Source organism: Phyllobates terribilis, unplaced genomic scaffold, assembly GCF_046119375.1.
Source record: "Phyllobates terribilis strain yellow unplaced genomic scaffold, ASM4611937v1 Scaffold_65__1_contigs__length_7625178, whole genome shotgun sequence".
NCBI classification, from domain to species: domain Eukaryota; kingdom Metazoa; phylum Chordata; class Amphibia; order Anura; family Dendrobatidae; genus Phyllobates; species Phyllobates terribilis.
Genome location: NW_027362825.1, coordinates 630,569 through 643,338, shown reverse-complemented (window position 1 = coordinate 643,338; position 12,770 = coordinate 630,569). Strand labels below are relative to the sequence as shown.

The 12,770-nt window shown below is 42.1% G+C and overlaps 3 non-coding genes across 3 annotated transcripts; all 3 read right to left on the bottom strand.

The window, feature by feature from the left end:
• Positions 1-288: 288 nt before the first annotated feature.
• Positions 289-371, bottom strand: TRNAL-CAG (transfer RNA leucine (anticodon CAG)). Its single transcript has one exon. It is a non-coding gene; the product is annotated as a tRNA-Leu (tRNA).
• Positions 372-1,554: 1,183 nt separating this feature from the next.
• On the bottom strand, positions 1,555-1,627 carry TRNAF-GAA (transfer RNA phenylalanine (anticodon GAA)). Its single transcript has one exon. It is a non-coding gene; the product is annotated as a tRNA-Phe (tRNA).
• Positions 1,628-2,562: 935 nt separating this feature from the next.
• Positions 2,563-2,645, bottom strand: TRNAL-CAG (transfer RNA leucine (anticodon CAG)). Its single transcript has one exon. It is a non-coding gene; the product is annotated as a tRNA-Leu (tRNA).
• Between the last annotated feature and the right edge of the window lie 10,125 nt (positions 2,646-12,770).

Below are 12,770 nucleotides of genomic sequence, written 5' to 3'. Positions count from 1 at the left end.
TCCCATTTTCCTATCCACAGTATTTTCCGATGCCAAAGCAACAATTAACATATGCACAAAGAAACTATTTGATGTTCCCAGAAGTCTTTTGTGAAAGCACAAATTCAGGACATTTAAGATTTGCCTCAAGGACCCCAAGGAATACTGCCAAAGTGCCAACGTTGAGAATTGGTTTTGCTAAGCCCCATCACTTTAAGTTATCGATTTGAGATTGCCACCAATAGAGCGGACCCCCAACTAATCAGTAACAGGAGTGAAGCTGTACAATTTCTTGAAAGAAAATTCTAATGTCAGAAGTGGCATTTGAACCCACGCCTCCAGGAGAGACTGCAACCTGAACGCAGCGCCTTAGACCACTCGGCCATCCTGACTTCTTCTGGCTTTTGTAATTTAACTCTTTCTAAGCTAAGCAGTAGAAAGATGAGCTTTACTTGTGATGAAAGGAATATGCCATGATTTCTTTTATTTTAATATTGATTTGTAACCTATTAGTTACAGCCAATTTTGAGCTTCATGACCAAGCACCGTTTTATAAATCTGACATGTATCAATTTATGTGGCAATAACACTGGAATGCTTAACATATCCCCGTGATTCTGATAGTGTTATTTTGTAACACATTGTACTTTATATTAATGGTAAATTTAGGTCAATATATAGTTAGTTTTTCTTGTGAAAATATCTAAAGTTGCACAATTTCATTGAAATGCGGTGATGCCGCATATGTCTTCAGAAACTACTGTTTGGTCACACAGCAGGGCTTTGAAAGTAAGAGCGCTATTTGGGTTTTGGGAATGCAGATTTTGCAAGAATATTTTGAGGGTGACATTTGCGGAGTTCCAAAAGTACCAAAACAGCAGAAACCCCTCCAAAGTGATCCCATTTTATAAATTACTCCTCACAATGAATTCATCAACGCCAGCAATTACTATTATTGTCCAACAGGTGTTTTCACTCTGCAACATCCAGAATTGCAAATAAGCCAGTTTAGTGCCCAGCTTGCGCTTATGGAGACAAGCACCCCATACATTTTAAGTGGGCTCTCCTCGCTAGAGAAATGCCAAATCTGTGGATTCTTTGTCTTACCATTAACGTAGAAACCCCTATTTTTAGAATGAAAGATGACGGTCCTGAGTTGGGGCTTGTGTTTTTTGCCTTCCTGGCTTTTTCCCCAAACAGCTTTGTTCCTGGCATATTTTTGAAGCATATTTGTCTCAGTAATGCCACAGCGATTCATAGTCAAACATAAATGGCTGAAATCATTCAGCTAGTGTCTGATACATGCTGCCCGTATTAGCTATCAGGTTTCCTTTAAATCCTCATACAGCTAAGTCAAACTAAAATAAAACAAAGTGATGACTTCCAGAATGAAGGAAAGATTACAAAAAATATTATTTTCCTCAAAAGTTAAAAGTGCTCAGTTCTCAAGTTTCTATCATTTTATTTCCTGTAGATAGTTATAATGATTAGGATTTTTACATTCTCTGTAAACAGTCAGTCCATATGCTTTGTTTATTTTCTGCTTAAAATTTAATGGGTGAAGAAAAAAACTTATGCCGAAACCTGGGATTGAACCAAGGACCTTTAGATCTTCAGTCTAACACTCTCCCAACTGAGCTATTTCGGCAGGACACATTTAGATTCAGGAATGTTCAACACACTGTAGATATCACAACTGGATGTATTTATTTGTACTTTGACCTGTTTTTGCAAGATTATCTATATTTGAATGTCCCGCTATTTTGCATACATATTTAAGAACTTACATTAACTCTTTGTGAATGAATAGAAAAAAACAGCAATTCTGCATTTTTTTTACATTTTCAAATTTACTCAATTCGCCAGGGTAATTCTGACTCTGTCTCTGTAGGACAGGTGATGATTGAGCATAAAACACAATTTGTAAGCATAATGCTGCATCAAGCTTTATTTTTTTCTTAGGTGCAAACAATTGGAGTGAAGAAAGGAGATACAAATTTAGAGAAAATATTCTACTGATTGTTAATGTTGAAAGTGAAAACATTTGTCCCAAAATGTGGTGAAACTTTGATGTCAGTATCACATGCGCATTTCAGACTTGTTAAACTATGTTCATCTGCTCTTTTAGCTTTTGTTTATTAAGTATATTTATAGTCTATTGATGCCTGAGGTAAAAAAATCTGAAATTAGACTTACTGGTAATTTGGTTTCTAGGAATCTTCCACGACAGCACCTTAGGAGGTTCACTCTCTGCCCTAATAGGGACAGAGAACACATAGAGATGAAATAGTCCCTCCCATTTTCCTATCCACAGTATTTTTCCGATACCAAAGCAACAACTAACATATGCACAAAGAAACTATTTGATGTTCCCAGAAGTCTTTTGTGAAAGCACAAATTCAGGACATTTAAGATTTGCCTCAAGGACCCCAAGGAATACTGCCAAAGTGCCAACGTTGAGAATTGGTTTTGCTAAACCCCATCACTTTTAGTTTTCGATTTGAGATTGCCACCAATAGAGCGGACCCCCAACTAATCAGTAACAGGAGTGAAGCAGTAAAATTTCTTTAAAGAAAATTCTAATGTCAGAAGAGGGATTCGAACCCACGCCTCCAGAAGAGACTGCGACCTGAACGCAGCGCCTTAGACCGCTCGGCCATCCTGACTTCTTCTGACTTTTGTAATTTAACTCTTTCTAAGCTAAGCAGTAGAAAGATGAGCATTACTTGTGATGAAAGGAAATATGCCATGATTTCTTTTATTTTAATATTGATTTGTAACCTATTAGTTACAGCCAATTTTGAGCTTCATGACCAGGCACCGTTTTTTAAATCTGACATGTATCAATTTATGTGGCAATAACACTGGAATGCTTAACATATCCCCGTGATTCTGATAGTGTTATTTTGTAACACATTGTACTTTATATTAATGGTAAATTTAGGTCAATATATATTTAGTTTTTCTTGTGAAAATATCTAAAGTTGCACAATTTCATTGAAATGCGGTGATGCCCCATATGTCTTCAGAAACTACTGTTTGGTCACACAGCAGGGCTTTGAAAGTAAGAGCGCTATTTGGGTTTTGGGAATGCAGATTTTGAAAGAATATTTTGAGGGTGACATTTGCGGAGTTCCAAAAGTACCAAAACAGCAGAAACCCCTCCAAAGTGATCCCATTTTATAAATTACTCCTCACAATGAATTCATCAACGCCAGCAATTACTCTTATTGTTCAACAGGTGTTTTCACTCTGCAACATCCAGAATTGCAAATAAGCCAGTTTAGTGCCCAGCTTGCGCTTATGGAGACAAGCACCCCATACATTTTAAGTGGGCTCTCCTCGCTAGAGAAATACCAAATCTGTGGATTCTTTGTCTTACCATTAACGTGGAAACCCCTATTTTTAGAATGAAAGATGACGGTCCTGAGTTGGGGCTTGTGTTTTTTGCCTTCCTGGCTTTTTCCCCAAACAGCTTTGTTCCTGGCATATTTTTTTAAGCATATTTGTCTCAGTAATGCCACAGCGATTCATAGTCAAACATAAATGGCTGAAATCATTCAGCTAGTGTCTGATACATGCTGCCCGTATTAGCTATCAGGTTTCCTTTAAATCCTCATACAGCTAAGTCAAACTAAAATAAAACAAAGTGATGACGTCCAGAATGAAGGAAAAATTACAAAAAATATTATTTTCCTCAAAAGTTAAAAGTGTTCAGTTCTCAAGTTTCTATCATTTTATTTCCTGTAGATAGTTATAATGATTAGGATTTTTACATTCTCTGTAAACAGTCAGTCCATATGCTTTGTTTATTTCCTGCTTAAAATTTAATGGGTGAAGAAAAAAACTTTTGCCGAAACCTGGGACCTTTAGATCTTCAGTCTAACGCTCTCCCAGCTAAGCTATTTCGGCTGGACACATTTAGCTTCACGAATGTTCAACACACTGTAAATGTCACAACTGGATGTTTTTATTTTTACTTTGACTTGTTTTTGCAAGATGATCTATATTTGAAAGTCACGCTATTTTGCGTACATATTTAATAACTTACATTAACTCTTTGTGAATGAATAAAAAAAACAGCAATTCTGCATTTTTTTTACATATTAAAATTTACTCAATTCGCCAGGGTAATTCTGACTGTGTCTCTGTAGGACAGGTGATGATTGAGCATAAAACACAATTTGTAAGCATAATGTTGCATCAAGATTTATTTTTTCTTAGGTGCAAACAATTGGAGTGAAGAAAGGAGATGCAAATTTAGAGAAAATATTCTACTGATTGTTAATGTTGAAAGTGAAAACATTTGTCCCAAAATGTGGTGAAACTTTGATGTCAGTATCACATGCACATTTCAGACTTGTTAAACTATGTTCATCTGCTCTTTTAGCTTTTGTTTATTAAGTATATTTATAGTCTATTTATTCCTGAGGTAGAAAAATCTGAAATTAGACTTACTGGTAATTAAGTTTCTAGGAATCTTCCACGACAGCACCTTAGGAGGTTCACTCTCCGCCGTAATAGGGACAGAGAACACATAGAGATGAAATAGTCCCTCCCATTTTAATATCCACAGTATTTTTCTTTTGTGAAAGCACAAATTCAGGACATTTAACATTTGCCTCAAGGACCCCCAGGAATACTGCCAAAGTGCCAACGTTGAGAATTGGTTTTGCTAAGCTCCGTCACTTTTAGTTTTCGGTTTGAGATTGCCACCAATAAAGCAGACCCCCAACTAATCAGTAACAGGAGTGAAGCTGTACAATTTCTTGAAAGAAAATGCTAATGTCAGAAGTGTTATTCGATCCCACGCCTCCAGTAGAGACTGTGACCTGAACGCAGCGCTTTAGACCACTCAGCAACCTGACTTCTTCTGGCATTTTGTGATTTAACTCTTTCTAAGCTAAGCAGTAGAAAGATGAGCATTACTTGTGATGAAAGGAAATATACCATGATTTCTTTTATTTTAATATTGATTCGTAACCTATTAGTTACAGCTAGTGTTGATCGAGCACTAAAATGTTCGGGTGCTCGAAGCTTGGGCCGAGCTCGCCGTGATACTCGGGTGCTCGTCCCGAGCAACGAGCCCAATGTTAGTCTAAGGGAGACCCGAGCATTTTTGGCGTCACACCCCCGGCAGTCTTTTAAAAGCCTAACAAGTGCCCAAAACAATAGTGACAGTGCTCAAATGACATGGGGACAGCATGGGGATCGCCCCAGGAAGCATTTCTGATGCCCAGGTCACTGCTCTCAACAACGTGGTCAGAGGTAGTAAACCACTTTTAAGGGCTCACAATAAAACGTTCAAAAACGAAACTGAAACTGCTTTCCTGTGAAATATGTTAAGGAACTTCCTTTCCAGGGTAAAAACTTGTGTATAAGGTAAAATAAATAACCCCCCCCAAAAAAATACTCCTCCACACCTTGGGCTATGTTCACAAGTATCATTTTTTATGCGTTTTTGCACTTTTGTATTGCTTTCAACCGTGACAAATGCATTCACCGGGAAATGTAATTTTAACATTTTGCAACCTTATCTGGCCATGTGCTGTGTGACACATGCATACAGTGCTGAAAAGACATGGGAACAGCATGGGGAAGACCCCTGTAAGCATCTCTTACACCCAGGTCACTGCCTAAAAGTGTGCACATCAGAAGTCATCCTTGGCGCATCAGAAGATGTAGACTTGCAACTATCCCCGGGTGTCCACACTCGGTCCCCAGCCGCCCTGCAGCCGGTTGTCTACACACGATCCCCAGCCACCTGGGGGCAGCCGGGTGTCCATAAACGGTCTCCAGCCACCCTTATTTCTCCTTGGAACATCCCCCCACACACTTTTCTTAGCCCGGCCTGCTTTAGGGCAGCATTGGACAAGCCCACCAGAGAACCAGACTACTCCGGTGGGCCCTGGCTTCTCCATCAGGGGAGTTGAGAGTGCCAAGGTGAGGACCATGATGATGATGATACAAGTTAGCATCTGCTTTGTTTTCTTGGAATGCAAGCGCATGTATGTAGTAGCGGCTAGGCCTGAGGTGGTCAGCGTTTTCGTGCATATCCTACCTCCTCTGAGGATTGCTGGATGTTTTCCTGCTACTATTCCAGTTCTATGACTCCCTTTAAAACAAAGCTTCAGGTGATAAATGATGGATGAGGTAGTGGCAAAGGAGAAAGAGGAGGAGAAACAGGGACCATTCATATCAATATCAGGCCAGTCAACCACATATGTCTTGTAGGATATGTTTCAGTAACAAAAGGAGCAGTTCGTCTACACAGTTATAGTTCATACAGTGAGTGCAATGCCTACCAAAAATTTTGAGGCACTCCAATGCCCCTTGGAAATGACATGGAGGTCAGAGGGCCCTAACTAAACCATTTTTTCCATTTATAGCAACTGGATGTCCTGTACACTGTTGGCCTAAGCAGTGAATGGAAGGCTTTCCAAAAATTATGAGGAACTGCAATGCCCCATGAAACAGACGTGGATTAGAGCTTACTAAAAACCTTCTACCCATTATTGGGGAGTGGGTCTCCCTTAGTTTTCGCCTTTGCATTGAAAAGCAAAAACTGACTAAAATTAGGAGGAAATGCAATGCCCGTTGGAAGAGTCGTGGACGTTAGAGGTAATTAAAAACAACATTTCAATGGCCCTTGGAAGAGCTGTGGAGTTCAGAGTGGCTTAATAAGATGATTTTAATGCCCCTTTGAAGATACGAGGAGGTCACAGTAGCTTAACAAGACGGTTTTAATGCCCCTCGGAAAAGACGTGGAGGTCCCAGTATCTTAACAAGACGGTTTGAATGCCCCTTGGAAGAGACGTGGAGGTCACAGAAGCTTAACAAGACGGTTTTAATGCCCCTCGGAAAAGTGGTGGAGGTCGCAGTAGCTTAACAAGAGGGTTTTAATGCCGCTCGGAAAAGACGTGGAGGTCCCAGTAGCTTAACAAGATGGTTTGAATGCCCCTTGGAATAGACGTGGAGGTCACAGTAGCTTAACAAGACACTTATAATGCCCCTTACAAGAGCCATACAGTACAGCATCTTAAAAATATTATTCCCATTATTGGGGAGTGGGTCTCCCATAGTATTTGCTCATGCCTTCCAAGCAAAACTTCCAAAAATTAGGACGGAGCAATTTGAAATGCCCCTTACAAGAGCCATGCAGTAGAGCATATTACAAACATAAGTCCCATTATTGGGGAGTGGGTCTCCCATAGTATTTGCTTATGCCTTCCAAGCAAAAGCTTCCAAAAATTAAGATGGAGCAACTTGCAATGCCCCTTACAAGAGCCATGCAGTACAGCATATTACAAACATTATTCCCATTATTGGGGAGCGGGTCTCCCATAGTATTTGCTTATGCCTTCCAAGCAAAAGCTACCAAAAATTAGGACGGAGCAACTTGCAATGCACCTTACAAGAGCCATGTAGTACAGCATATTACAAACATTATTCCCATTATTGGGGAGTGTGTCTCCCATAGTTTTTGCTTATGCCTTCCAAGCAAAAGCTTCCAAAAATTAGGATGGAGCAACTTGCAATGTCCCTTACAAGAGCCATGCAGTACAGCATATTACAAACATAAGTCCCATTATTTGGGAGTGGGTCTCCCATAGTATTTGCTTATGCCTTCCAAGCAAAAGATTCCAAAAATTAAGACGGAGCAACTTGCAATGCCCCTTACAAAAGCCATGCAGTACAGCATATTACAAACATAAGTCCCATTATTCTGGAGTGGGTCTCCCATAGTATTTGCTTATGCCTTCCAAGCAAAAGCTTCCAAAAATTAAGACGGAGCAACTTGCAATGCCCCTTACAAGAGCCATGCAGTACAGCATATTAAAAACATAAGTCCCATTATTGGGGAGTGGGTCTCCCATAGTATTTGCTTATGCCTTCCAAGCAAAAGCTTCAAAAAATTAGGAGGAAATGCAATGCCCGTTCGAAGACTCGTGGAGGTCCAAGTAGCTTAACAAGACGGTTTTAATGCCCATTACAAAAGACGTGGAGGTCAGAGTTGTATAACAAGACGCTTTTAATGCCCCTCAGAAGAGACGTGGAGGTCAGAGTGGTATAACAATACCCTTTTAATGCCCCTCAGAAGAGACGTGGGGGTCAGAGTGGTATATCAAGACGCTTTTAATGCCCCTTACAAGAGACGTGGAGGTCAGAGTGGTATAACAAGACACTTTTAATGCCCATTACAAGAGACGTGGAGGTCAGAGTGGTATAATATGAAGCTTTTAATGCCCCTTACAAGAGACGTGGAGGTCAGAGTGGTATAACAAGACGCTTTTAATGCACATTACAAGAGACGTGGAGGTCAGAGTCGTATAACAAGACGCTTTTAATGCCCCTTACAAGAGACGTGGAGGTCAGAGTGGTATAACAAGATGGTTTTAATGCCCCTCAGAAGAGACGTGGAGGTCAGAGTGGTATAACAAGACGCTCTTAATGCCCCTCAGAAGAGACGTGGAGGTCAGAGTGGTATAACAAGACGGTTTTAATGCCCCTCAGAAGAGACGTGGAGGTCAGAGTGGTATAACAAGACGGTTTTAATGCTGCTTACAAGAGACGTGGAGGTCAGAGTGGTATAACAAGATGCTTTTAATGCCCCTTACAAGAGATGTGGAGGTCAGAGTGGTATAACAAGATACTTTTAATGCCCCTTACAACAGACGTGGAGTTCAGAGTGGTATAACAAGATGCTTTTAATGCCCCTTACAAGAGACGTGGAGGTCAGAGTGGTATAACAAGATGCTTTTAATGCCCATTAAAAGAGACGTGGAGGTCAGAGTAGTATAACAAGATGCTTTTAATGCCCCTCAGAAGAGACGTGGAGATCAGAGTGGTATAACAAGACGCTTTTAATGCCCCTCAGAAGAGACGTGGAGGTCAGAGTGGTTTAACAAGACGCTTTTAATGCCCTTTACAAGAGACGTGGAGGTCAGAGTGGTATAACAAGACGGTTTTAATGCCCCTCAGAAGAGACGTGGAGGTCAGAGGCGTATAACAAGACGGTTTTAATGCCCCTTACAAGAGCCACACAGTACAGCATCTTAAAAATATTATTCCCATTATTGGGGAGTGGGTCTCCCACAGTCTTTGCTTATGCCTTCCAAGCAAAAGCTGACAAAAATAAGGACGGAGGAACTTTCAATAATGGCAACATGGACCACGGTCACCCTGGTGGTATAGTGGTGGTGGAGGCTGAGGATAAGGAGAAGAACATAAAACAGCCGAAATGAGGAAGCCTATACCCATGTGTGGGTGTGAAGCGGTGCATATGAATACACCTCCCGAAATAACAGAGTGGATTTGACTTTATGTTACTCTGTTGTCATTTGGTGGTGATGAGAAGTCTGGCCCAATCCAGCCCTTGTTCATTTTGATAAGGGTCAGCTTGTCAGCATTGTCAGTTGACAGGTGAGTGCGCTTATCAGTTATAATTCCCCCAGCGGCACTAAAAACACGCTCCGATAACACGCTAGCAGCAGGGCAGGCCAGGACCTCCCAGAGCGAGGTCATTCCAAGTGTCCAGCTTGGATTCCCAATAATTAAAAGGCACAGAGGAATCAAGGAGGACGCTGGTACGGTCGGCAAGCTTCTCCCTAACCATCTTTTGAAACTTTCCACTCTATGTGAGAGTACCCAGCGCCTCAGGGTCTGTTCGAAGGGAGGGTCTGAGAAAACTGTCCCAGAACATTGACAGTGTTCCACTGCCTCTGCTGGATTGGAGTTGCCTCTCTCTCGCTTGTACGCTTTGGTTGGTCAACGAACTGTGACCTCTGCCGCTAGCGTGTTCAGATGGGAATTTTTTTAACAGTTCTGCAGCAAGGCCCTTCTGGTACTGGCCCATTTTTGTAGACCTCTCCACCTCAGGAATAAGAGAATGAAAGTTCTCCTTGTAGCGGGGGTCTACAAGTGTCACCAACCAGTAATAAATGTCACCCAACATTTTGACGACGCGAGGGTAACGGTTAAGGCAGCGTAACATAAAGTCAGCTATGCATGCCAAACTGGTAACGGGAAAGATTTCCGTGTCCTCACCAAGATGACGACTGACCATGCTCTCCTCCTCCTCCTCCTCCTCCTCCCCCCTGTCCTCAGGCCACCCACGCTGAACCGACAGTATGATACTTGTACAGGTACTACCGTCTACTGCGCATGATAACTGCTCCTGTTCTCTCTCCTCCTCTCCCTCATTGTCCCCCAATGCACATTGGGATGAGAAGAGGCTGGGCTGTGTGTAATCGCCCACTATGGCTTCTTGATCCATCTCATCATACTCTGGCTGAAATGCCTCCTCTTTAATTCTCTGCAGAGAGCGTTGCAAAAGACAGACAAGTGGGATGCTGACACTAATGATGGCGTCATCGCCACTCACCATCTTGGTGGTCTCCTCAAAGTTTGTCAGGATGGTACATATGTCAGACATCCAGGTCCACTCATGAGGTCTTATGTGTGGAGTCTGACCTGAATATCGACGGCCTTGTTGCAGCTGGTACTCCACAACTGCTCTCTTCTGCTCACAAATCCTTTGCAACATGTGGAGGGTAGAGTTCCAATGTGTGGGGACATCACACACCAGTCGGTGTGCCGGAAGCTGCAAACTCTGCTGCAACACAGCAAGGGTGGCGGAAGCTGTAGCCGATTTGCGAAAATGAGCTGACAGGCGGCGTACTTTGACGAGCAGATCTGGCAACTCAGGGTACGATTTAAGAAACCGCTGAACGAGGAGGTTAAGCACATGAGCCAGGTATGGTACGTGTGTGATCTCGCCTCGCCTCAGAGCCGCCACCTTGTTACGGCCATTGTCACACACGACCATGCCTGGATGTAGGTTCAGCGGTCTCAGCCACAGATCTGCCTGCTCTTTCACAGCTGTCCACAACTCACAAGAAGAGATGAGCGGTGTTCGAATCGAACTGTTTGCCAATCTCAAATTCGAGTTGTTTTGGGCGGTGTTCGAGCCGTTCGACGAACCCGAACGATTTGAAAAAAATCAGGCTGTTCGAGGTTATGTTCGATAACTGTTAGTGCACCAAAATCGTAACTGGATTTTTTCACAGTAATGCTGATAATAAATGTTAATACACAGTTTGAGCGTACAGCGGTGCGGAGGGAGGGGCATGGGATGGATCTCTGCAGAAATAATGAAGATCTTCATTTTTTTTCTCTTTCCCGCATTTACAGTGGGGAGCTGCAGTCTGTCAGCCTATCAGTGCTTTTTTTCACACAAGCAAGGGCATGTGTCATTGGCTCTGTATGTCACATGTCCTTGCCCTATAAGACCCAGCCATTTTCCCCATCGCCACCATTTTCTCACTGCTGCAGCTGAGTGTTAGACGGCACCGCTGCTGCTGTGGGTGCTATATTTTGTAACTGTGTGAATTGCAAGCGAATTTGCTCTTAAATAGACAGATAGGTTTAGGGAGTAGGAACTAGAGATGAGCGTTGTTCTACTCGAACTGTTCGCCAATCTCAAATTTGAGCTGTTTTGGGCGGTGTTCGAGCCGTTCGGCGAACACGAACGATTTGAGAAAAATTCGGCTGTTCGAGGTTATGTTCGATAACTGTTCGTGCACCAAAATCATAACTGGATTTTTTCTCAGTAATGATGAAAATTAATGTTAATACGCAGTTTGAGTGTACAGCGGGGTGGGGGGGAGGGGCAGGGGATGGATCTCTGCAGGAATAATGAAGATCTCCATTTTTTTTTCTCTTTCCCGCATTTGCAGTGGGGAGGTGCAGTCTGTCAGCCTATCAACAGCGCACACACGGAGCGAACTGCTGTTTTTCACACAAGCAAGGGGATGTGTCATTGGCAGTGTATGTCACATGTCCTTGCCCTATAAGACCAAGCCATTTTCCCCGTCGCCACCATTTTCTCACTGCTGCAGCTGAGTGTTAGACGGCACCGCTGTTGCTGTGTGCGCTATACCTTGTTAATTTCAAGCCAATTTTCGCACAAATCTACAGATAGCTTGGGAGTAGGGAATAGTTGTGATTGCAGTCTTTTTAAGGACTAGGTTACAGCATTTCCTACGACTTTTATCAGGCAGGTCTGTGCTCTTAAATAGATAGATTGTGGGAGTAAAGACTAATTGTAATTGCAGTCCTTTTCAGGACTAGGTTACATCAGTTCCTATCAGTTTTTGCCAGGCAGGTCTGTGCCAGTGCTGTGCAAGTTTTTTTCACAGCATTTGGCTGAATCTAGCAAAGCTAATCCTTTTTGGCCTATTGCAGAGTGTGTTAGTCAGTGGAGTAGCCTATCTGTGTTGCAAGATATACCACCTGTGTATACAATACCAAATTTTTTACTGCACCTAGTGAAGTAAAATCTTTTGGGCATAGCATCATTCTATTAGTCCATCTATAATGACCTCCATTAGGTTGCAAATTGAATATAATTTTTTTCTGCATCTAGCTCTGAAAAAATATTTGGACTTCTAGCAGTGTGTGGGACTTGTTCTATTAGTACATCTATACTGACCTCCATCAGGTTGCAAATTGAATATAATTTTTTTCTGCATCTAGCTCTGAAAAAATATTTGGCCTTCTAGCAGTGTGTGGGACTTTCTCTATTAGTCCATCTATACTGACCTCCATCAGGTTGCAAACTGAATATATTTTTTTTCTGCATCTACCTCTGAAAAAATATTGGGCTTCTAGCTGTGTGTGGGACTTGTTCTATTAATCCATCTATACAGACCTCTATCAGGTTGCAAACTGAATATTTTTTTTTTCTGCATCTACCTCTGAAAAAATATTGGGCTTCTAGCTGTGTGTGG